The following is a 25,574-nucleotide window of genomic DNA, read 5'->3' as shown; positions in this document are numbered from 1 at the left end:
ACAGTAATACAGTCATTGGTTGGTCCATTAATGGATAGATCTTTCAGACAGAAAATCAACGTGAAAACAGTGGCCTTAAATGACACATTAGACCAGATGGTCTTAGACTTAATTGATATTGTCAGGGTATTTCATCCCAAAGCAGCAGAATATACATTATTTTCAAGTGCACATGGAACATTTTCCAGGATAGGCCACATGTTTGGACACAAAACAAGTCTCAGTAAATTTTAGAAGATTGAAATCATATCAAGCATCTTTCCTGACCACAATGGGATGAAACTAGAAATCAATTACAAGGAAAACACTGAAAAACACACAAACAGATGGAGACAAAATAACACATTACTCAATAATGAATGGGTTAACAATGAGTTAGTTTATGGAAGAAGTCTTGAAACAAGTGAAAAAGAAAACACAGCAACCCAAAATCTATGGGCACAGTGAAAGTAGTCCTAACGTGGAAATTTGTAGCAATACAGGCCTACCTCGTAAAATAAGAAAAGATCCCAAATAATCTGACCATACACCTAAATGAACTAGAAAAAGAACAGCAAACAAAGGCCAACATGAGTAGAAGGAAGGTATTAATAAAGATCAGCATAGAAATAAACAATATAGAGTTTAAAAAATACAAAAGATAAATGAAACCAAGAGATAATTCTTTGAAAAATAAACAAGATTCATAAACCTTTAACCAGGCTAATCAGGGAAAAAGAGAGAGGACCCAAATAAATAAAATCAGAAATGAAAGAGGAGAAGTAACAACTTACACCACAGAAATGCAAAGGATTCTAAGAAAGTACTATGAACAATTATATACCAAATAATTGGACAACCTGAAAAAATGGATAAATTCCCAGAAAGACAATATTTCAAGACTGAATTAAGAAGAAACAGGAACGCTAAACAAAACAATTATAGCCAACAAATGGAGCCATAGTGAAAAAAACTCCCAACAAACGAAAGTTCTGGACCAGGTGGCTTTACAGGTGAATTTTACCAAACATTCAAAGAAGAATTAACACCTATCCTTCTCAACTGTTCCATAGAATACAGGAAAGAAGACTCTTAAGCTCATTTTATGAGGCTAACATTAATCTGATCCCAAAACCATTAAGGACATTACAATAAGAGAAAATATAGGCCAATATGTGTGATGAACATAGATGCAAAAGTCCTCAACAAAACATTGGCAAACCAAATTCGGCCATATATTAAAAAGATCATATATCATGATAAAGTGGGGTTTATTCCTGGATGCAAGGTTGGTACAATATATACAGATCAATTAATGTGATACACCACATAAACAAAGTAAAGGCTAAAAGTCATATGATCATATTAATAGATGCAGAAAAAGCAGTTGACAAACTCCAGCATCCATTTATGGTAACTCTCAGCGTGGTGGGGATCTTAACATAATAAATGTCATATATGACAAACCCACAGGTAACATTGTATGGAATGGGGAAAAACTAAAAGCATTTTCCTGAAGATCAGGAACAAGACAGGGATATCCACTTTCACCACTTTTATTCAACATAGTATTGGAAGTCCTAGCCATAGAAGTTAGACAGGAAGACATAGAAGGCATCCGAATTGCATAGGAAGAAGTAAAACTGTTGTTATTGCAGATGACTTAATACCACATATAGAGAACCCTAAAGAGGGTTCTAGGTAAAATTACTAGAACTGATAAGTGTATTCAGTAAAATAGGATACAAAATAAATATTCAGAAATAGGTTGCATTTTTATACACAAATAATGATGTATTAGAAAGAAAAATTAAAACAATTTTCATTTGTACTTATGTAAATAAAGAAATACTCAGAAATAAATTTAATCTAGAATATAAAAGACTTGTACTCAGAAAATTGTAAGACATTGGACTCCCAAGATAGCGGACCTACTGGGCTCCATCCTGAGCTCCATGGAAAAGCCACCCAGCCTCGGTGACCAGGAGAGTTGGCACAAGGCCCAAGAGCAGGCTGCCCACGTGAAGAAACTACAGGAGCAAGTGAAACAGCAGAAAGTGGAGTTTCGTAAAAGGATGGAGAAAGAGGTGTCAGATTTCATCCAAGACAGTGGGCAGATCAAGAAAAAGTTTCAGCCGATGAACAAGATAGGAGCATATTACATGATGCGGTGGAAGTGGCTGGCCTGACATCCTTCTCCTTCAGGGAAGATGATGAATGTCGCTATGTTATGATCTTCAAAAAGGAGTTTGCACCCTCAGATGAAGAGCTGGACTCCTATCGTCGTGGAGAGGAGTGGGACCCCAAGAAGGCTGAAGAGAAATGGAAGCTGAAGGAGCTGGCCCAGTGGCAGGAGGAGGAGGAAGCTCAGCAGGGACCTGTGGTGGTGAGCCCCACCAGCAACTACAAGGACAATGCCCGTGTCCAACAAGAGGGGCACACGCTCCACTGAAGAGGCTATGAATGAGATCCGAGCCAAGAAGCGTCTCTGGCAGAGTGGGGAAGAGTTGCCACCTACTTCCTAGGCATCCCAACTCCCTGGGGGCAGGGCAGGAGGCAGAGAGGGACAAGGCTGCTGCTATTAGAACCCGTTCTGGAGCCCCACCTCTCAACCACCTCCTAACAGCCATCACTTACTTAGGCTGGAGGAAGCAGGTGTGAGAGTGTGAACACACAGGTGGGTATTTAATCTGTATTATTCTCTGTTCTCCTTTGAACTTTCTTCTCCATGGGGTGGGGTTACTTTACATTCAATAAAGACTGTTTGACCCCCCCCCCAAAAAAAAAGAAAAAAAGAAAATTGTAAGACATTGAAGAACAAAGTAGAAGAAGAGATAAATAAATCAAAGTGTATAAAGTACTTATGAATAGGAAGAATTACCCTCATTAACATGTTCATACTACTGAAAGCAATCTATAAATTCAGTGCAGTTCTTATTAAAAGACTAATGGTGTTTTTCACAGAACTAGAATAAATACTATAAAAATTTATATGGAACCACAAAAGACCCCAAATAACCATTACAATCTTGAGAAAGAAGTACAAGAGTTGGAGGTATCACACTACTTGATATCAAACTTTAATTCAAAGCTACAGTAATCACAATTTCATGGCATTAGAGTAGAAACAGTTACATAGATCAATGGAACAGAATAGAAACCTCAGAAATAAGCCCATGTCTCTGTAGCCAATTGATATTTGACGAAGGAGGCAAGAACATATAATGGGGTAAAGACAGTCTGTTCAATAAATGGTATTGGCAAAATGGGACAGATACATCAAAAAATGAAACTAGACCACCTTTTACACTGTATAAAGAATAAACTCAAAATGAATTAAAGACTTAAATGTAAAACCCAAAGCCATTGAAGTTCCAGAAGAAAACATAGGCAGTAAACTCTCTGACATTTCTCTCAGCAGTGTTTCTTTTTCTGATACAGAGAAACAAAAGAAAAAAAATAAACAAATTGGACTTTAAACTTACGCAGGAAAATTTACACAGGAAAGGAAAAGTTTTTACACAGGGAAGGAAACCATCAACAAAACAAAAAGATAACCTACCGAATGGTAGAAGATATGTGCCAAATTTATGTCCATAAGGGGTTAATATCCAATTTATAAAGAACCTATACAACTTAAAACCCCCAAAACAAAAAATTTATTATAAAATAGGAAGAAGACATGAATAGACACTTCTGCAAAGAGGGCACACAGATGGCCAACAGACATATAAAAAGATGCTCAATGTCACTATCATTGGAGCAATGCAAATTAAAAGCACAATGAGATGTCACCTTAAACCTGGCTATCATCAATAAATCAACAACCATCAAGTGTTGGCATGGATGTGGAAAAAAGGGAACCATCATGTACTCTTGGTGGGAATGCAGATTGGTTCAGTCACTGTGGAGAACAGTATGGACGTTCCTCCAAAAATTAAAAATAGAACTACCTTATGAACCAGCAATTTCACTTCTGGATATATATCTGAAGAAATTCCAAATACTAACTTGAAAAGATAGATGCAGCCCTATACTCATTGCAGCATTATTTACAATTGCTAATATATGCAAGCAATCCAAGTGCCCATCAATAAATGAGTGGATAAAGAAGAGTTGGTGCGTATATACAAAGGAACATTACTTTGTCGTAAAAAAAGAATGAAATTTCTCCTTTTGTGACAGCATTGATGGACCTAGAAGGTATTATGCTCAGTGAAATAAGCCAGACAATGAAAGACAAATACAATATGATTTTACTTATATGCAGAATCTAAAGAATAAAACCAACTAACAAACAAAACAGAAACAGACTCATAGATACAGAGAACAAACTGCTCATTGCCAGAGGGGAAGGAGTTTGGAGTGAAAAAGGTAAAGGGATTAAGAACTTCAAATTGGTAGTTAAGAAAATAGTCGCAGGGATAAGAAATATAGTCAATAATATTGTAAACAATGTATGGTGCCAGGGGGAATTTCTGTGTAGATTATGTGGTTGATCACTGTGCTGTATACCTGAAAGTAATATAAAATAATATTAAGAGTTAAGTGTAATTGAAAAATGAAATAGAAAAGAATTAGAGATAGCAAAGGGTTATGAGTTCTCTGGAAAAGTTGTAATTGTTTTTATATTGTTAAACTATGTCAAATAATTTATGTAAGATGTGGTATCTTAATTTTAATACTTTTTGTGATTTGGCTATTATAATAATATAATAATATATTTGTGTTTCCAAGTAATAAAAATGACTTAGCTGCATTTTCAAAATTAACATAAACTCCTCATATTTGTTGAAAAAATGTAATCAGCTAGAGTTAGACAATAGTCCTTGTTTGCCCAGTGCATTTTTGAACTGCTCTAGTAGTAGTTCTACATGGCAAATGAGTGGTGCATGTTTTGGAGGTGACATGATACCAATTGTTTAACTTCCTGTCAGAAGTATTTGGCCTATGTATTTCATCAGCAGGCCCTTTGCTAGGTAGTGTGCATAGACTTTTTTTTTTCTCATTCCCAGGTGTGCTTTGAGAGTCTCAAGTTACTGGCATGGAGGGAGAAAGCTCCACCCATTTTCTCTTGTGTGCTTCCATTAGTCCATAAGAGATACTAATGAGGCATCAAGCCTTCAAAACACCAGATTGCTGACTTCCTGGGTTCCATGTAATACCCCTTTCTGTGCTGTGTAAGGCCAGCTTTGCAGTCAGCTGTATGCCCTAGCATGTGTAGCACAGTGGGTTTATTAGCACGGGAAACGATGGTCAGGAATCATGGGCCATGGGGTTGTGTGCCCTGGACTCCATGGGAAAGCAGAGGCCTTGGTTGAAGGGGTATAAATAGGCAGTCCTCTGCCACTCTAACATTCCCTACACATGAACACATTTTCTGGGACCTCAGAAGTGGGTAGGAGAGGAGGTAGACAGAGTCAGGAATTGTGAAGAATGCCCTTGAGAAGTTCTGATGCCTTTAGTCCCCAGCTCTGAGACATTTCTACTGCCAGAAGCTTTCACAGCTAGACAGTTTTAGTTCCTTCCCTTTGTCATATGCTGTGTATGAATGTGGACCAGAAAATGCATTAAAAAAATTCTCATTGTTTTCTCATGTCCCACCCTTCCCTTCTATCTGTTTTGCTCCTTTAAGAACTTTAGGATTGGGGCTATTCTGCCTTCTGTGGCAGGTGGTGTCTAAACTTTGAAGATCTTCTTTGCCTTGTCTTTGGAGTTGGTGTTAATTTAATGACATAGCTATGAGGAGGCTCTGGACAACTATCAGATGATGTTTTGGTGTTTGTATGCCTGGCCAGCTCAGCTTTTAGCTCTCTGGGCCATACAATAGTCTAGTGACTATCACCTTCCAGATTTCTTCCTACATCTTGACCTTGTCAATAGGTAATTTTTGTTTCCCTTTAGAATCCTCCATACACACATAGCTTCTCTTAGGTGGAAGGAAGGTCATGGATTTACTCACCACAGAGATGATGACCTCAGGTACCAAGGGTGTCAGGCAGCAGTGGTGTCCACTATTTATAGGATATAAAAGTTGTCAAGACCGTAGGGATAGTGTTCTAAAACCTGTCATTTCATAGATCAAAAAACAGAAGATGTGCTCAAAGTGACAAGAATAGTGACAATTGCTGAGCATAACTTTGTTGATTAGAAAGACATTTTCTAGAGAGTTCAGAATTCAGAGGAAACTCTTACCTTTGACTAAATATTTTCAGCCTCTGGCTGACCCACAGGTGCTGTTGTGTTGGGAAGTGAAGTAGGACTATAATAGTGCATTGTCTGTCATATTTTCTTTTTTGTTAAATTTGGCATGTGGTCTTTAGATGAACATGTTTTTTCTTTTTTTACCCAAAACTCAACCCATAGCACCTAGTAAAATAATGATATACTCTGATTCTGTTTTAAATGTACCTTTGATTGAAGAGCTAAGTTAACCACAAACAAATCCCCAGTCTGTGATACTTTTTGTCATGCTATATAATACTGCACCTTTAAGTGTATAAACCTTTCTAATGAGGGGCTCCCCCAGCACCTGGAAGATTTCTGTGCACATAGAGGAGGACCTTTGTGTATCAGATAGAAATGTAAAATGGTGATTATATCTGCATTACCATAGAGAAAGGTGGAGAGAAGTCCTGGGAACAGCTGAGAAAAGGTCAGTTCCAGGAACCTATATAAATAAGGCACTTAGAGAGCTTATTTTTTAAAGATTTTATTTACTTATTTTTAGAGAGAAGGGAAATGATGGGAGAGAGGGAGAGAAACATCAGTGTGTGGTTGCCTCTTGTGTACCCACTACTGGGGACCTGGCCTCCAACCCAGGAATGTGCCCTGACTGGGAATTGAACCAGCGACTGTTTGGTTCGCAGGCCAACACTCAATCCACTGAGCCACATCAGCCATAGCTAGCGAGTTTATTTTATTTTACTTCCTTTTACTTCTGCCTGAATATGTAACAACATTGCAAGGATCCTTGGTTGAGAATCGTGCTTGCTTAAAGGGCCTTGTTTCCCTATGATCTACCTACTTGGACCTTGGGTTATGGTGAAGCCTTCCCAGTGTTGCCAGTATGATAAAGTGACCTGCAGATCTGACAGCAGTGGCAACATACTACCAGCACCCTAGGAAGGTGACAGAATGTCTTAGCAATTCTCAGGAGTCCCTTTGACAAAGGAGGGCCTTGATCCCCAGGCAGCTATGTGCCACTGAGGACCAAAAACCAACTTGAGCCCTTGAGTTTGAGGGATGAAATTAGTCCTCAGATTATTCGTGTGTGAACATATTTCTGCCACAGCAGAGGAAGGGATCAGGCTCGAAAGACTGCCATTAATGTGACCTCTACTGACCCTGAAATTTATGAGGAGAGCCCCAGGTGGGATATATGGGAAAAGTCCAGTCTTGAAAAACAAGAAAACAATAGTTAACTTCTTGTGTTTATTTAAAAATGGTATAATCTGCCTGCTAGATATAAAAAGGGAAAATTTTGAAAATCTTAGGACACACTTGCCATATAATAAGAGTTAAAATATTTTTGTATGTTAAATGATACTGGTGCTAAAAATCAGTGTTATTTTATAGCCACCAACTGTGCAGTATATTGTGTAAAGTATGAAATGATATATTTTCTGGGCTCAGAAGTGCTTTTTCTTAAGACAAAAGTATAACTATATTTATTTTTATATTATGGGGGAATATACAAGGCTATTTTTACCTGACTTTGTAATGCATCATGATTTTTTTGGAGGGGAAGACTTAGTGACTTTTTCAGTATATAGTTAATATTTAAATTATTTTGTGTTTCTGTTATACCCCAGTTGTTTGAGTGTTTCTTTTTCTTGGTGAGCAGCAGAGGAGAGGAAACAAAGAGGTTTTTAGGAAACCCCAAAACCTGAAAGGGGGGTATAGAGAAGCCATTTATAGATTAAAATTTCAATGTCAAAAATCTATCTTTAAAGCAGCAAATTGTTATGCAGGTAACTGAATACATTTTGCTATATCTTCCAGAAGGCTTAGATAGTTTGCTGCTGAGAGAAGGTGGTTTGCTTTGGGAATGAGTTTATAGTGTAAGTATCTAACATTAAACTTTTGATTGCTGAGGCATCCATTTCAAAGAGATTCATCTCACATAAACATACTCCTAGTTGTAAAACAGAGCTCCTAGCAAACCAATAGATAAGGAACCAGGCCACCCCTAGGTCACATAGATAACTGACCACTTGGGTGACCCCGCTTCTCCCTTTCCACTCTCTAATTTCCACTCTTATGTTTTAAATTTGCCAATAAAGAGTGAATCCACGGAATCCTAGCATCCCACCCTTGTTCCCTAGTGAAGGACACCCTAGGTTTGTGGTCGCTTCCTCCTTCTCTCCCTCCTGAGACTTTTCTGTGTGGGCCTCAGGCATTTCATGTACCTTACAGGACCTTTGAGCAATAAATCTTATTCTTTAAAGTTCCCTGATTTTTTTTTTTTTTTTTTGCTTAGGTACACTTTGCAATAATAATTAGAACCACAAGGTCTGGCGCAGCCACAACATTGGCTTAGGTCCAGGAGATGTCTGTGGAGGATTGTCACATGTCGTATGGGCCTCAGGCATTCTTAACCTATAGCATTACTATCAATAGGGTGAGTCAGGCATATAGAGCTGAGTTATCTGGCTCTGTTCCCTAAAGGTGAAGGCCTGCTTACTGTCAGAGTTCACAGATGAGGCTTGAGAAAGATGACAAGGGTCTCAAAGCTTGGAATACAAATGTTGGATGGTGCTTGATTGGGTTGAGAGTACAGGCAGATTTGTCAAGTTAGGTGAAGTTGAATGTCATGTTTGGGACTGATTATGTGGTGTAGTGACTGGGAATATGGCACAGGTAGGCCCAGTAAGAAGCCTGTCCCATAAAACAAAATAGGCTGAACCAGATGTGGGTTATCATGTGTAGAGATGAACCCAGCAGCGGGTACTGGTAAATCCAGGTCAGTCAAAGCCCTGGAAATATTCAGAGTTGGAATGGGAGCAGCAGGGGAGTATATGAAGGGGGGCAGGATTCTGATGCCTATTTGGAGTAATTGGATGCTGCTTGTTTAACTATTTAAGTGCCTTTTAAGGACTTTTAGAGCAGCTTCTAACAGAAGAGAGAAGATATCTGGATAGGACAGAGCTCTAAAAATGAAAGCAATAGTTCAATTTACCACAGAATGATTTCTGTTCTTAGTGAAAATGGAATAGCCTATAGACCAACTTTCCCACAAATGACGTAGAAAAACTGGGCAAAATACAAAAACGGGTGGCCAAGACTAGAGGGACCAGGGTACTGAAGAGAAGGGAATCATACTGATCAAGACTGACATTCTGTGATGCTTTTCCCCTTGAAGTATTTGCTGGTTGTAAGGGTCCTGGGGGTAGATATACAAAGAAACCAAAGTGTTTTCCAAGAAGCTGGGACTATTAATAGAGCGGTTGGCAGTTGTATGGTGCTATGGAGACAAAACTTGAAGTTAAAGCTACAAGGGTAGTGAGGATTTAAAAGATCAGGATCTTGAGGAGATGGGATAGAATAGTAAGGTGAGCTCAATAAGCTGTGCTGCTGTTCTTTTCAAGGTATTTGCTGATGTGCTATCATATCAGAGCCTAAGAAGTGAAGATAAAGCTATTCTTTAAAATTTCTTTTCTTTTATTGTTTCCAGAGAGAGGGGAAGGGAGGGAAAAAGAGAGGGAGAGAAACATCCATGTGAGAGAAAAACTTTGATTGGCTGTCTCCTGAATACTCGCTCCAAAATGGGACCAAACCTGCAACCCAGGCATGTGTCCTGACCAGGAATTGAACTCATGACCTTTTGGTTTGCAGGATGATGCCCCAACAACTGAGGCATACTGGCAAAGGTGAGAAAACTATTCTTAAGGGCTGGGAAGCAGAGCTGGCAATTTCAGGGACCTGGGGAAACAAAAATTGGAGTTCAGAGTTTGTTGAAGAGGAGGAGGAGCCCTGGTAAGCACCTGACACTTACTGTTTGGGCCTGATCCCACCCTAAGAATAAGAGTAAACTTGAAATAGGATAGCATTCACAAAAGTCTGAAACTTAGCTTTGAACCAGTTTAAGAGTGGATTATAGTAATCTGTTCCTACACTAACTGCCATAAACAAACAAACAAATAATTTGCTCAGGAGGATGAAGACATCAGCCAGAGCCTCACAGTGTCTCATTAGTTTTTGATAGACAATATCTGGAATTTGGTGAAAAATCAACAGGCATGGCAGGAAATAGGACCAAATGATGAAAAGAAAAAAAGTGAGTAAAATTGATAATGAAAACAGCAGCAGGTGATCCAGATATTGGAATAATTAGATACAGCTTATCAAAGAGCTGTCATAAATACTTTCAAGAAAGTAGAGAATTTCACAAGTAAAATTAAATGCACTAAAAAGGACTCAAATGGAAATGCTGGGAATGAAAAATACAAATGAAATGAAGACTGAAATAAATTTGACAGCAAATTAGATACAGAAAATTAAGGAACTCTGCAATATAGATCAATAGAAAATATCCAGACTGAAACATAGAGAGGAAAGGGGTTGAAAATATATAGAGAGGAGCATAAGAACCATGAGACATGGTGAAATGACCCAAAAGGGGTGTAAGTCAGGGGTGTCAAACTCATTTTCACTGGGGGCCACATCAGCCTTGTGGTTGCCTTCAAAGGGCTGAAATAATTTTAGGACTGTATAAATGTAACTACTCCTTAACTGTTAAGGAGTAGTTAACTCCTTAATTACATTTGGACCTTTGAAGGCAACTGTGGGGCTGATGTGGCCCCCAGTGAAAATGAGTTTGACACCTCTGGTGTAAGTAAAGGGGAAATGATGAGAGGAGAGAAAGATTGGGGCAGAAGTAATGTTTGGAGTGATACTGGCTAAGAGTGATTCAGAACTGTCTAAAGCCCTGACTGGTGTGGCTCAATTGGTTGGGTGTCATCCTGCAAAGCAAAATGTCACCCACGGGTTTGATTACTGGTCAGGGCCCATACCTGGGCTGTGGGTGCAGCTGCTGGTTGGGCATGTACGATGTTTCTCTCTTACAGTGATGTTTTTCTCCCTTTCTTTCTCTCTCTAAAAATACACAAATAAAATCTTTAAAAAAAACGCTAAAGACATTAAGTTGGAGATTCAAGAAGCTCTACAAAGTCCAAACATAATAAAGAAGACTACTTGACATATATGAAACCAAAACATAAAGACAAAATGTTACAAAGCAGCCAGAGGACAAAAACACACACATTGTTTAAAGGGATTACTATAAGACTGACAGCTGACTTTTCAACTAGAATTATAGAAATTAGAAGACAATGAAATGATTAATCTTTAAAATGAAGAAAATAATTGTCAATCTAGAAATCACTTCCCAATGAAAGTATCTTTCAAAAATGAAGGCAACCATTCTGGCTGGTGTAGCTCAGTGGATTGAGCACCGGCCTGTGAACCAAAGGGCTACTGCTTTGATTCCCAGTCTAGAGCACATGCTTGGGTTGCCACCCAGGTCCCCAATAGGGAGCGTCCGAGAGGCAACCAACCACACATTGATGTTTCTCTCCCCCTTTTTCTCCCTCCCTTCCCATCTCTCTAAAAGTAAATAAATAAAATCTTTTTTTTTAAATGAAAGCCACCAAAGGACATTTTTTGGAAAACAAAAGCAGAGAGAGTTTGCTACCAGAAGATTAATAGTAAAGAAAACACTAAAGAGAATTCTTTAGGCTGAAGGAAAAATGGTTTCAGATGGAAGCCTGGAAAGATAAAATGAATTGAAGAGCTACAAGAACAATAAATATTTATAATTCTATATAATATTTACTATAGAACAATAAAAATAATATTTGTGGGGATATAATATATATATGGAATTAAAATACTATCATGATAATAGCATAAAAAGTGACGGCATTTACATTGTTAAGAGAAGTTGTTGAAGTACAGATGCTCTTCAATGATGGGATACTTATGATGGGGTTATGTTCTGATAAATCCATTATAAGTTGAAAATATCTTAAGTTGAAATATGCCTGTAATACACTTAACATACTGAACATCATAGCTTAGGCTAGTGCACCTTAAACATGCTTAGAATACTTACCTTGCTTATAGTTGGGCAATTCTTGAATTTTATCTCAAGAGTAATTGCCTTCTTTTTTTCTCACCAGAAGGAGAAGACACAGATGAGCATTTTGTAGACACGATGGGAGGAGAAAACACAACACACAATATCTAAAAAATGCTAGCAACATGGTTCTCTGTAGAGTATCAGTTGTTTACACTCATGACTGTGTGGCTCACTAGGAGCTGTGGCTCACCACTGCTGCCCAGCATCATGAGAGAGTATTCTACCATATGTTGCTAGCTGGGGAAAAGATCAAAATTTAAAATTTGACGTGCAGGTTTTGAAGAATGGTATCACTTTCACACCATTGTAAAGTTGAAAAATTACAAGCTGAACCATCATTAAGTTGGGGACTCTGTATTAATTTATGTTAGACTCTAATAAGTTAAGAGTGTATGTCATAATCTCTATAGTAGTCACTAAAATAGTCATGCATAATTAATGTGGAGATAGAAAGGAAATTGAAGTGATAAAAATTACTTGATGAATCATAAAGAAAGTAAGAGAGTTAAAGAAACAAAACTGGTGAGGCAAACAGAAAACAAATAGCAACCTGGTCAATTTTCACTCATACATAATAATTACATAAAATGAAACTGCCCTAGGTACTTTATTTAATTGACAAAGATGGTCAGTCTGGATATTTAAAAATAAAGATTGTTGCTTACAATAGACATATCTTAAAGGGATACAGAAGGGTGGAAAGTGAAAGAATGGAAAAAGATATACCATGCAAACACACCAACCAAAAGAAAGCTGGTGTAGCTATACTCCAGTATGAAGTGAAGTAGACTTTAAGGTAAGGAGCACTGCTAAAGGTAGAGACATTTCATAATGATAAAAGGTCAATTCCTAAGGAAGTCAATTTAATATAAATTTATATTAAATTTAATTAATTATAAAATTATAAATATAAAATTATATTAATTTATATTAAATTGACTAATATAATTGACCTCAAATTACCCCTAGGTATACCCCTAGGTATACACTGAACAAAATTCTTAGAGTTTGTCAGTAGAGACTCCCAAGCTCTTCAACCGCCAAGCATAATGCATATGTCCCCCAAAAGCAACTTGGATGAAAGATACTTGCCTGCTTAGCTACTGACATGATTTTTTTTAGAAAAGTTTAACATTTGTCTGAATTCATTTTGATATATTTACAAATAGTATTTCTTCACCAGGAGGCATCCATCATTTAAAAAATTGTTAAGTGTCTTCTCTTTTGAATGATTTGCTCCATTTGTACAGTGTATCTGGCCTTTCCTCATGTCTACTGTTAAGGCAATTGTTCTTTTAAGGCAAGTGTGTCAGGTTAGGAGAGGTCTCTGACACAGGAGTTGAACCCCTCAGAAATGAGCCAGGGGTAGTTCCACAGTTTTCTGCTTGGTCTGATGGTACTTTTTTTTTTTACACATACCAAGGTGCTTCTGGACCTCTGGTAGATCAAGAAAGCTGGAGTTTTGGAGGTCAATGGAAGTGGGAATTGAACTCTCTCCCTGCAGGGATCAAATTCATTTTTCATTTGAGATACACTTTAATGTTCAATTTAAATGTTTCTTCTTAAAATTTGCTACTGGATTATTTCCTCATTGTTACTTAGTTTTAGATTTGCTTTTAATTTATGACCAGTGGCTTTCTACTTATAGCAGTGAGAGAAATCTCCTTTGTGTGTATGTATGTGTATGTGATAGCCAAGATCTTTAATAAAAAAATGATGGAGACTTCTGGTCAAGATAGTGGCATAGGTAGACATACTTCATCTCCTCATGCAACCACAAAAAGAATTACAACTAAATCTCAAAACAAATAATACCCAGAACTATCAGAAAATTGAACTGTATGGAATTCTGATAACCAAGGATTGAAAGAAGCCATATTCATCCAGACAGGTGCCTTTTACAGGGAATGAAAGTGTTTCTACTTAATACACATAAATAAACACAAGGAGGCTGCCAAATTGAGGAGACAAAGAAATATGGCCCAAGTGAAAGAATAGAGCAAGACACCAGAAAAAGAACTAAACAAAATGAGATACCAACCTATCAGATTCAGAGTTCAAAACATTGTTGATCAGGATGCTCAAAGAACTCATTGAGTATGACAACATAAAGGAAAAAAATGAAGGTTACACTAAGTGAAATAAAGATAAATCTACAGGGTACCGGCAGTGAAGGGAAAGAAGCTGGGATTCAAATCAACAATTTGGAACACAAGGAAGAAATAAACATTGAACCAGAATAGAAAGAAAAAACAAATATTTAAAAGAATTAGGATAGTATAAGAAGACTGGGAAATCTCCAATTGTGCCAACATCCAAATCATAGGGATGCCAGAAGGAGAAGAGGAAGAGCAAGAAATTGAAAACTTACTTGAAAAAATAATGAAAGGAAACTTACCTAATTTGGCAAAGGAAATACATATACAGTATAGCCCAGGAAGTACAGAGTCCTAAGAAAGTTGGACCCAAAGGGGACCACACCAAGACACATCATAACTAAAATGCCAAAGATTAAAGATAAAGAGAGAATCTTAAAAGCAATAAGAGAAAAACAGAGTTACCTACAAAGGAGTACCCATAAGACTATAAGTTGATTTCTCAAAAGAAACTGCTGGCAAGAAGGGACTGGCAAGAAGTATTCAAAGAGATGAAAAGCAAGGACCTACAACCTAGATTACTCTATCCAGCAAAGCAATAATTTAGAATGTAAGGGCAGATATAGTGCTTCCCAGAGAAGGTAAAGTTAAAGGAGTTCATCATCACCAAGCCATTATTACATGAAATGTTAGAGGAACTTATTTAAGAAAAAGAAGATCAAAACTATGAATATTACAAAGGCAACAAATTCACAACTATTAACAACTGAATCTGAAAAAAGAAACCCTAAACAAAGAAGCAGAATAGCAATAGAATTGTAGGTATAGAGATCTTTTGAAGGGTTATCAGCTGGGAGGGGGAAGGGAGAGAATGGTGGAAAATATACAGGGATTAAAAAGCCTAATCGGTAGGTACAAAATGTATAGGGGGATGTTAAGAATAGCATGGGAAATGGATAAGCCAAAGAACTTACATGCATGACCCATGGACATGAACTAAGGGGGGATTGCTGAAGGGAAGGGAATACCAGGAGGAGGGGGACAAAGGGAAAATTGGGACAACAGTAATAACATGATCAACTCTACTTTAGCTTAAAAAAAATTGAAATGATGGACTGTCTCCCCACTCACTCACCTCTGGGGTTAGTGGTCCATGAGGATGATTTGGTTCTGTTCTCAGCTTGAAGGTACACCTGTGGGGGGGCTCTGCCCACAGGGCCCGCCCATCTACTATGGGTGAGAATAAGTCTACTGAGACATCTGCTTGGGGAGGAAAGATGGCTGATCTCTCAAAAGAGAAGGGCCAGGAGCCTTTTCCTCAATGGGCTTTTATTGGGTTCAATTTGCATAGGAATACAGGTAAAGCTCATCAATCATTGTCAGGCAGTAAGGATCAAGTAATAGATAACATACAAAGAACTCTGAGGGTTTATTCTGAGTCAGGGTCAGTTAGCTAAAGGGCTATAAAACTTTGGGGAAACAAACTCATTTCATGCTTGGATTCTTATCAGAAAACTGAGGGCATTTTAAGCAAAGCAGTTTTCACAGGGTTTTATGTATTCTTTCTTAGGCCTGATTGCTCTGGGGAACCTGCCCTTTCCAGCACAGGACTGCACTGCCCTCTGTCATTGTTTCAGGCTTAAGACAGGCAGGGGAAGTAAGGCAGCCAAGAGATTAGGAGACTTCTTGCAGACAGAATGAGGACTCAGGCTATGTCAAAGCCGAGGAGTGAGGGTCCATCAACCCCTTTTTCTGTAGCCCCCCAAGTCTTTCCCTGAGGGCCTCTTCATGACCATGTCTGTCTTAGGTCATCCCTCCCTTGAGGAATCTTACCTGTCATTGGCTAACTGGTCATGCACTGGGGGCCCGGCTGGGTGAAGTAAAGTGGGCAAGAGGCAGTGCTCCTGCCAGGGAGATGAACTTTGTCTCCTTAGTGGCTTAGGGTCTCAAGGTCTCTCACTCAGCCTTAGTCATGGGGACGGAGGGGTTACAGCTTCTGAAACCAGGCAGGGTGGTTCCCAACATATACCCAGTGGTCACTGCTTCTCTGTTCATTATGCAGGAAATTTTGGAGGAACACCCGAAAGCACTTGCTTTCCTGTATGGACTCAAAGCTATATTTTTCAAGGTGCTCAGGGTCAAAAGTTGTATCCTTGAAGTTTTTGATGACAGGTGCAGCTGTTTCCCAAAAGAGGTGCTTTTGATTTTTAGGAATATGTCTTTGCCCACCAGAGTGCAGTTATTCACATAGGACTTGAGCCTGCAGCCAGTCAGCATGGGCACCTCTAGGTCTGGGACCAAGAAATCTCCTTTTAAATAAATGTATTTTCAGTGAAAAAGTGACCTGATTTCTAGAAAAATAATAAGTAAATAGTATAGTGTGGGTCTGTGGCTATGGCAAAAAACAGAGAAGAGGACACTCAAATGACTGAAATTTTGGAAACCTCGAATGAAGTGACTTCTAATGTGTGTATTTCAGGACATGATTGCCATCTAGCTCTAAAACTGGTATGGTTAATGCTCAGGTCAGGATGCATTTTATAGGATCACTATTTTGACTTTTTATTATTTTAAAAATGATAATAGTTTTACAAATAAAAGAGTTCTTGACCTATGCCCCCAAATGGAAGAAGGGATGAAACAAAACCCCCAAAATAAAAATAAAACAAATGTATGGCTGATTCAAAGACCATAAAAAGTAGTTTGTTTTGACTCAGAAACAATAATGTCCACATTGTTGCAGAATCAGTTACTTTTTATGCTATCTTGAGGTTTCAACTTTCTGATGATATTACTGAACTCAACTTTCTGATGAGTTTGATGTCTGTGGCACACTTTGGTGAAACCAAAGTCTGAGGCAGCAGGTTTTCATAGAGAAAAGATTATTTGTCTACCTACCAAATGAGGAGAATGGAGACAAGGCTCAGATTAGTGTTCTCAAATTAGGACTTAGAGCAAATTTAAAGGATAATAGTAAGTAAAAACTATACATATTTATTGTTTTGGTTAGACAACCTTGGAACTAAGTCATCTAAAGTAAGGAATGGGAAAGATGGGAGAAAGTTGTCAGAGTCTGACTGGGTGACATTTAGATATCTGGCCAAACACCAATTACTAGGCACCCCATGCTTTTGAGAAGACTGGGCTATGGTTGAATTTTGGTTCCACCCACCCACCAGTGTTAGTTGGAGTTCATTTGTTGGCTTTCTTTCCATGCATAAGCCACTTGGACCAGTCTGATTTGTCTGTCTTTTGGTCTCCTGGTATCTGGTGTGCTGTGAGGAGGCCTGCTGTTATTTCCTGAAAGGCAGCCCCTCCAACCAACGAACCAACCAACCAACCAAACAAACAAAAGCTAGTGGGGGTAACTATTAACAGCTGGTTTCAGTGTTAGGGCCTGGTTTCAGTGAAATAATGAATTTTATTGCATATCTCATTAGAAACTCTTCAGTAGTTTTCATTTTCAAGTTTCTTAGCTGCACCTATGACTCTTTCAAGTTTGTATTAATTAGGAGGCATGTTCTGTAAAGTCCTATGTTGACATAATCTGTTCCTTGTTCTTTATTTTTACTTTTATGCTACCTCCAGCCTAGGAGGGAGGCTATTTATTTATTTATTTATGATTGGGGGGAAATTTATTTCTTTACTAACAACCACTGTGTTTTTCCCAGAAGCCGCTCTTTAAAATGTTTAGCTTCTCCTAAATTCCTAGCCCTATTCCCGTTGTCCCTGCTTCTCACCCTACCTCAGTTGTCACCACCATCACCACTGTCATCATCATTACCACTACTATCCTGGACTCCCATTATCACGCCATCACCATTCTGATGAACTCACTTCTACTGCCTTTAAGAATTGCCCAGCATGTCTTTTCTTAACATCTAACAACCTTAATCTATCACAGTTCTGTTATGTCACGACCTATCTTCCTCTCTATTCTCCCACATGTCACTGAAGCCCACAGCAGTTGCACATATTTAGGTGCAAGGTCCTTCAAAAGAACTGAAAATAATTAAGGGAGACTTTTAAACTAAAACATTTAAAATGCATCCTGTAACCTAAGGAAGAAACAATTTTAAAAATCTCATTTGAGTCTGCGGCTTTCCTCCTAGGACTGCAGTGGGAACAGTACTCCTGAAATTTTTTTGTAAGTTTGTTTCCTGTGAATGAATGAATTCCCTCTGATAACTGGTTACCAAGACTGTGCATGAAGTCTTGCAGTATTAGAGAACTCACCTAAGAAATTGGCATAATTCTACATCTGGAATGCTCTAATTTTGGAAACCTTTTCTTTATATAGAGGTGAAAAATCTACCTTAGTAATTCTCACCAGATAAGCTCAGTGAAATACTGCTCCAGCATGGCATGGTGGGAAGGGTAATTCTGAGTTTGATGGTATTTCTTGACCCCAGTATTTCTTTTGATATATTATGGATGTCTGCAGCATCAGGTGGACTGTATTCAAGTGTGATTCAAGAATATATCGCAAAGCCCAACAGAAACAGTTGTGGGTTTCCTCCTCTATGGGATCTTCCAGGATGTGCCCTCTCTCTTTGTTGCTGGACATCCCAAGCCTTGCCTGCATCTTTGGGTGAAGTGATTACTAATAAATCAGTGGGGAAAAATAAATTGGAGATAGTGAGTAAATGGAGTATTTTAATGAGCCAAAGTGACCTCCTATGTTAAATAATTTGAGATATTTGATTCCTTTAATAGCAACCATTTTTTTCCCTGCTCTCCCTCCATATTTACAAAGGGAGCAAGCAGAGGGGACTTAATTTTCATCCAGAGTATCCCTTAGGGTTCAGAAAGATTTAGCTCCCTATTTCTTATGTGGCCTAGCAGGCAGGATGTTTATTGAAGAACTGGTTTATTTTCTATCCCAGCAACTCTGCATACTTAGCACAGAAATCTGGCAATTATTTGGCTTCCTTTCTAGCTTCCTTCCAAAAGTTACTGCTTTGTGATTTCAGATGTAGTAGCAGACATTTTCAAAACATGTCCCTAGGCATATGATTGCAATTTAAAAATTTTTAATTGAATTTATGGGGTAACATTGGTTAAAAAATTATATAGCTTTCAGGTGTACAATTCTATAATACATCATCTGTATATTGTATTATATATTCACCACCCCAAGTCAAGTCTCCTTCCATCACTGTTTCTCCCCCTTTTACCCTCTTCTACCTCGCCCACCACCTTTTCCCTATGGTAATCACCATACTGTAGTATGTGTCTGAGGGTTTTTTTTCCCCCAAATCCCTTCATTTTTTTCACCCAGCCCTCCTACCAACACCCCTCTGACAGCTGTCACTCTATTCTCTGCGAATGTGCTTCTGTATTGTTTGTTAGTTTGTTTTGTTTATTAGATTGGATTTTTTAAAGTCATACTTTGCTTGGCTTTTAAAAAAATTTTTATTGTTATTCAATTACAGTTGTCTGCCTTTTCTCCTGATCCCTCTACCCCACCCCAGCCAAGCCCACCTCCATCCCCCCGCCTCCACCCTCCCCCTTTATTTTATCAAAGTGTCCTTTATAGTAGTTCCTGTAATCCCCTCTCCCCACTCCCCCCTCCCTACTCCCCTCTGGCTATTGTTCTGTTGTTCTTAACTTCAATGTCTCTGGTTATATTTTGTTTGCTTTTTTCTTCTGTTGATTAGGTTCCAGTTAAAGGTGAGATCATATGGTATTTGTCCCTCACCGCCTGGCTTATTTCACTTAGCATAATGCTCTCCAGTTCCATCCATGCTGTTGCAAAGGGTATAAGCTCCTTCTTTCTCTCTGCTGCATAGAATTCCATTGTGTAAATGTACCATAGTTTTTGGATCGACGCTTTTGCCAATGGACACTTAGGTTGCTTCCAGTACTTGGCTATAGTAAATTGTGCTGCTATGAACATTGGAGTGCATAGGTTCTTTTAGATTGGTGTTTCAGGGTTCTTAGGGTATAATCCCAGCAGCGGAATTGCTGGGTCAAAGGGAAGTTCCATTTTTAGTTTTCTGAGGTAATTCCATACCGTTTTACACATAGCCTCACAAGTCTGCATTCCCACCAACAATGTACTAGGGTTGCCTTTTCTCCGCATCCTCTCCAACATTTGTTTGTTGATTTGTTTATGTTGGCCACTCTGACTGGTGTGAGATGGTACCTCATTGTGGTTTTAATTTGCATCTCTCTGTTGGCTACTGATGCTGAGCATCTTTTCATATGTCTCTGGGCCCTCTGTATGTCTTCCTTGGAGAAGTGTCTGTTCAAGTCCTTTGCCCATTTGTTAATTAGATTGTTTTTATTCCTGGAGTGGAGTCATGTGAGTTCTTTATATAGTTTGGAGATCAGGCCCTTGTCTGAGGTATCATTGGCAAATATGTTTTCACATACTATTGATTATCTTTTTATTTTAATGCTGTTTTCTTTAGCCATGTGGAAGCTTTTTATTTTGATGAGGTCCCATTTGTAAATTATTCTGTCCTTTATGTCCCTTGCTTTAGGGGATGTGTCTCTGAGGATGTTGCTGCGTGGAGAATGTCTGAGATTTTCCAGCCAATGTTTTCCTCTAGGACTTTTATGGTGTTACAACTTATATTTAAGTCTTTTATCCACCTTGAATTTATTTTTGCATATGGTGTAAGTTGGTGATCGAGTTTCATTTTTTTGCATGTAGCTGTCCAGATCTCCCAACACCATCTGTTGAAGAGGCTACTTTTGCTCCATTTTATGCTCCTTCCTCCTTTGTCAAATATTAATTGGCTGTAGATACCTGGGTTTATTTCTGGGCTCTCTGTTCTGTTGAACTGATCTATGTGCCTGTTTTTATGCCAGTACCAGGTTGTTTTGATTACAGTGGCCTTGTAATACAGTTTGATATCAGGTATTATGATCCCTCCTGTGTTGTTCTTCTTTCTCAAAATTGCTGCAGCTATTCGGGGGTGTTTATGGTTCCATATGAATTTCTGAAATGTTGGTTCTATATCTGTGAAATATGTCATGGATACTTTAATGAGGACTGCATTGAATCTATAAATCGCTTTGGGTAGTATGGCCATTTTGATGATGTTAATTCTTCCAATCCATGAGCAAGGTAGATACTTCCATTTGTTTGTGTCTTCCTTAATATCTTTCTTCAATGTTGCATAGTTTTCTGAGTATAGGTCTTTTACCTCCTTGGTTAGATTTATTCTTGGGTACTTTATTTTTCTTGTTGCTATATCAAGTGGGATTTTTTTCCTGATTTCTGTTTCTGCAGTTTCGTTGTTGGTATACAGGAATTCCTTTGATTTCTGAGTATTGACTTTCTATCCAGCTGTTTTGCCAAATTCATTTATTAGGTGAAGTAGTTTTTTGGTGCAGACTCTAGGATTTTCCATGTACACTATCATGTCATCTGCAAACAGTGATAGTTTCATTTCCTCCTTTCCAATTTGGATACCTTTTATTGCTTTTTCTTGTCTGACTGCTGTGGCTAGGGCTTGCAATACTATACTGAATAGGAGTGGTGAGAGAGGGCATCCTTGTCTTGTTCCTGATCTTAGTGGGAAAGCTCTAAGTTTTTGTCCGTTGATTATGATATTGGCTGTAGGTTTGTCATCTATGGCCTTTATTATGTTGAGGAATGTTCCCTCTATTCCCACTTTGATGAGTGTTTTTATGGGTGCTGTATCTTATCAAATGCTTTTTCCGAATCTATTGATATGATCATGTGATTTTTGTCTTTGCTGTTGTTGATGTGATGTATTATGTTTATTGATTTGTGAATATTGTACCATATTTGCATCCCAGGGATGGTCATGGTGGATGATCTTTTTAATGTATTGCTGGATGCAGTTTGCCAATATTTTGTTGAGAATTTTAGCGTCTATGTTCATCAGTGATATTGGCCTGAAGTTTTCTTTCTTCGTTGTGTCTTTATGTGGTTTTGGGATTGGGATGATGCTGGCTTCATAAAAAGAGTTTGGGAGTCTTCCATCATTTTGGATTTTTTCGAATAGTCTGTGAAGGATAGACGTTAGCTCTTCCTTAAATGCTTTGTAGAATTCTCCTGTGAAACCATCTGGTCCAAGGGTTTTGTGTGTTGGGAGTTTTTTGATGACTGCTTCAATTTCATCTGCTGTTATCCTCTCTTAAAGCTTTCTGCTTCTTCTTCATTCAGTTTTGGAAGATTATAGTTTTCTAGAAATGTGTTCATTTCATCTAGGTGTTCAAATTTCTTGGCATGCAGTTCTTCGTAGTAATTTCGTACAATCCTTTGTATTTCTGTGGTATCAGTTGTAATCTCTCCTCTTTCATTTCTAATTGTGTTTATTTGGATCCTATCTGTTTTTTTCTTGATGAGCCTACTGAAAAGCTTGTCGATTTTGTTTATCTTTTCCAAGAACCGCCTCCTGGATTTAATTCATCCATAGAATTGTGCTTTTAGTCTCTATGTTATTTAACTCTGCTCTGATCTTGGTTATTTCCTTCCTTCTGCTTGCTCTGGGCTGTCTCTGTTGTTGTTCCTCGAGTTCTTGTAGGCATAGGGTTAGGTTGTTTGTTTGAAATGTTTCTATCTTTTTAAGGTAGGCCTGTATTGCTATGAACTTCCCTCTCAGCACTGCCTTTGCTGTGTCCCATATGTTTTGGTTTGTTGTGAGTGTGCTTTCATTTGTTTCCAGAAAGTTTTTGATTTCTTCCCTAATCTCGTTCTTGACCTACTCATTGTTTAATAGCATGCTATTCAGTGTCCATGATTTTGAGGTTTTTTTGGTGTTTTTCTTTGCGGTTGGTTTCTTGTTTCAGTCCCTTGTGGTCAGAGAAAATGCTTGATATGATTTCAATTTTCTTGAATTTGTTGAGGTTCGCTTTGTGTCCTATCATGTGGTCTATCTTTGAAAACGTTCCATGTACATGTGAAAAGAATGTGTATTTTGCTTCTTTGGGCTGAAAAGCACTATATATATCAGTTATTCCATTTCCTCTAGGGTATTGTTCAGTTACACAATATCCTTGTTGATATTTGGTTTGGAAGACCTGTCCGTTCTTGACAGTGGGGTGTTAAAATCCCGTGCTATAATTGTGTTGCTGTCAATATCTTTCTTGAAATCCTCCAAGATTTTCTTTATGTATTTGGGTGCTCCTATGTTGGGTGCATATATATTTACAATGTTTATGTCTTCTTGGTGGATTCTTCCTTTGAGTATTATGAAGTGACCTTCTGGGTCTCTCTTTATGGCCCTTGTTTTGAAGTCTATTTCGTTTGATATGAGTATTGCTACCCCTGCTTTTTTTTCCCGTCCATTTGCTTGGAATATTTGTTTCCACCTTTCACTTTCAGTCTTTGTAGGTCTTTTGTCCAGAGGTGGGTCTCTTGTAGGTAGCATATATGTGGGTCATGTTTTCTTATCCATTCAGCTATTCTATGTCTTTTGATTGGAGCATTTAATCCACTTATGTTTAAGGTTATTATTGATAGGTAGTTATTTATTGCCATTTTTTCCTACCTGTGTTCCTCTGTCTTTTCTTTTCCTTCCTTTCCTTAAAGCAGTCCCTTTAGCATCTCTTGTAGAGCTGGTTTGGTGAAGGTGTATTCTTTTAGACTTCTTTTGTCTTGGAAACTCTTTATTTGGCCTTCTATCATGATTGAGATCCTTCCTGGGTAAAGTAGCCTTGGTTGCAGGCCTGTGGTTCTCATTACTTTTGAGTATTTTTTGCCATTCTCTTCTCCCTTGGAGCATTTCCATTGAGAAGTCAGTTGCTAACCTTATTGGGGCTCCCTTGTACGTTACTTCCTGTTTCTCCCTTGCTGCCTTGAAGATCCTGTCTTTGTCTTGGAATTTTGCCATTTTAATGATGACGTGTCTTGCAGTGGGCCTCTTTGGGTTCCTCTTGCTTGGGACTCTCTGTGTTTTCTGGATTTGGGTGACTTTTTCTCTCATCATATTAGGGACATTTTCCATCATGACTTTTTCAAACAGGTTTTCTATCCCTTGCTCTTCTTCTTCTCCTTCTGGTATCCCTATTATATGGATATTATTACATTTCATGTTGTCCTGCATTTCCCTTAATCCCTCTTCATTCTTTCTGAGCCTTTTTTCCTTTTCTTGCTCTTTCTGGGTGTTTTTTTCTACTTTGTCCTCCAGCTCACTGATCCGATCCTCTGCTTCATCAAGTCTGCTTTTGATTCCTTCTAGTGTGTTCTTCAGTTCAGAAATTGTATTCTTCATTTCCTCTTGGCCCTTGTTGATAGTTTCTATTTCCTTTTTCATGTTGATATAGTTTTCAGTGAGTTCATTGTAGTTTCCCTGTAGTTTCTGGTAATTCTCTGTGAGCTCAGTGAGCTTCCTGATAACCATTGCTTTGAACTCAGTATCTGATAGTTCACTTGCCTCTATTTCAGTTAGCATTCTTTGTGAGGCTTCCTCCTTTCCTTTCATTTGGGGATTGTTTGTTTGTCTTCCCATTGTTTGTGAGACTCTTCTTGTTAGCCTCTGCTTCTTAAATTGACCTGTTTTGACTCCCTGAGTTTATGGTATGAACTTTTATGGTCGAATGCCAGTGGGATTCCGTGGTGCCATCTGCTTAATCTCCTGAGCTCACTGGTCTTGAGCTGATGTTTATGGGTGCAAGAGGGTCTAACTCTGGTGTTTTTAGATCTCCAGGTTTTATTGTCTCACCTGTGGTAAAAGGAGGAAGAAAGAAAAAAAAGGAACAGGGAAGGAAAGAAAAGGAATAGAAAAGGAAGGGAAGGAAGGAAGAAGGAAGAAAAAAAGATTGGAGGAAAGATAAGAAGAAAGAATTTTAAGAAAAATTAAAATAAGAAAAATAAATAAAAGAAGGCAGGAAGAAGGAATAAAAGAGTAAAGGAAGTAAGGAAAAAGGAGTAAAAAAAGAAAGAAGAACAGAAGGGAAGAAGCAATTTAGGGGGAAAGAGGGGAAAAAAAAAAGTCTTTTGCTGGCTTTAAACCTGTCAGGTCAGTTCTGCTCCTTTCTGTTAAATGGGAGGGGGTGGTGAGTGGAGGGATTGGTTTCACTTTTCTCCCTTTCTGAGCCACACTCTTTACTGTACTCCCACCTCCAGTCCAATTCCTCAGGATCCTTCTGCTCCCCTCTAGGCCTTTAGTCCACCAGTTGTGCTGTCCTTGAGGTGTATCAATTAGGGGCAACTCACACTCCACCTTCTTGCTCTTTGCTGTCTTAGATGCTAGGGGCTCTCCGTGCTCCTTCTGGGTAGTTCAGCCCCCTTCTAGGTGAAGTCTTTCTGGGGACTGTAGTCTCCCCTAGCCCTGCAGGTCCCCTCTGCTGGGCGTTCTGCCTTCCTCCTAGAGAGCTAGTAGGCCCTGCAAGGCTCTCTGCACAGGGGCTAGGTGGGAGGTGTTCAGTCCCCA

General features: G+C 38.6%; 1 protein-coding gene and 1 pseudogene across 7 annotated transcripts in view; both read left to right on the top strand.

Annotated features, from left to right (window-relative positions):
• Positions 1-25,574, top strand: part of LDLRAD4 (low density lipoprotein receptor class A domain containing 4) — a 684,091-nt gene that overhangs the window by 139,867 nt on the left and 518,650 nt on the right. The window lies entirely within an intron of this gene.
• LOC112322630 (sperm-associated antigen 7 pseudogene) lies at positions 31-2,577 on the top strand (annotated as a pseudogene).

The sequence above is a fragment of the Desmodus rotundus genome, chromosome 10, assembly GCF_022682495.2.
Source record: "Desmodus rotundus isolate HL8 chromosome 10, HLdesRot8A.1, whole genome shotgun sequence".
In the NCBI taxonomy this organism is placed as follows: Eukaryota; Metazoa; Chordata; class Mammalia; order Chiroptera; family Phyllostomidae; genus Desmodus; species Desmodus rotundus.
The sequence above is the reverse complement of the archived record's forward strand: the minus strand, read 5'-3'. Positions and strand labels throughout refer to the sequence as shown.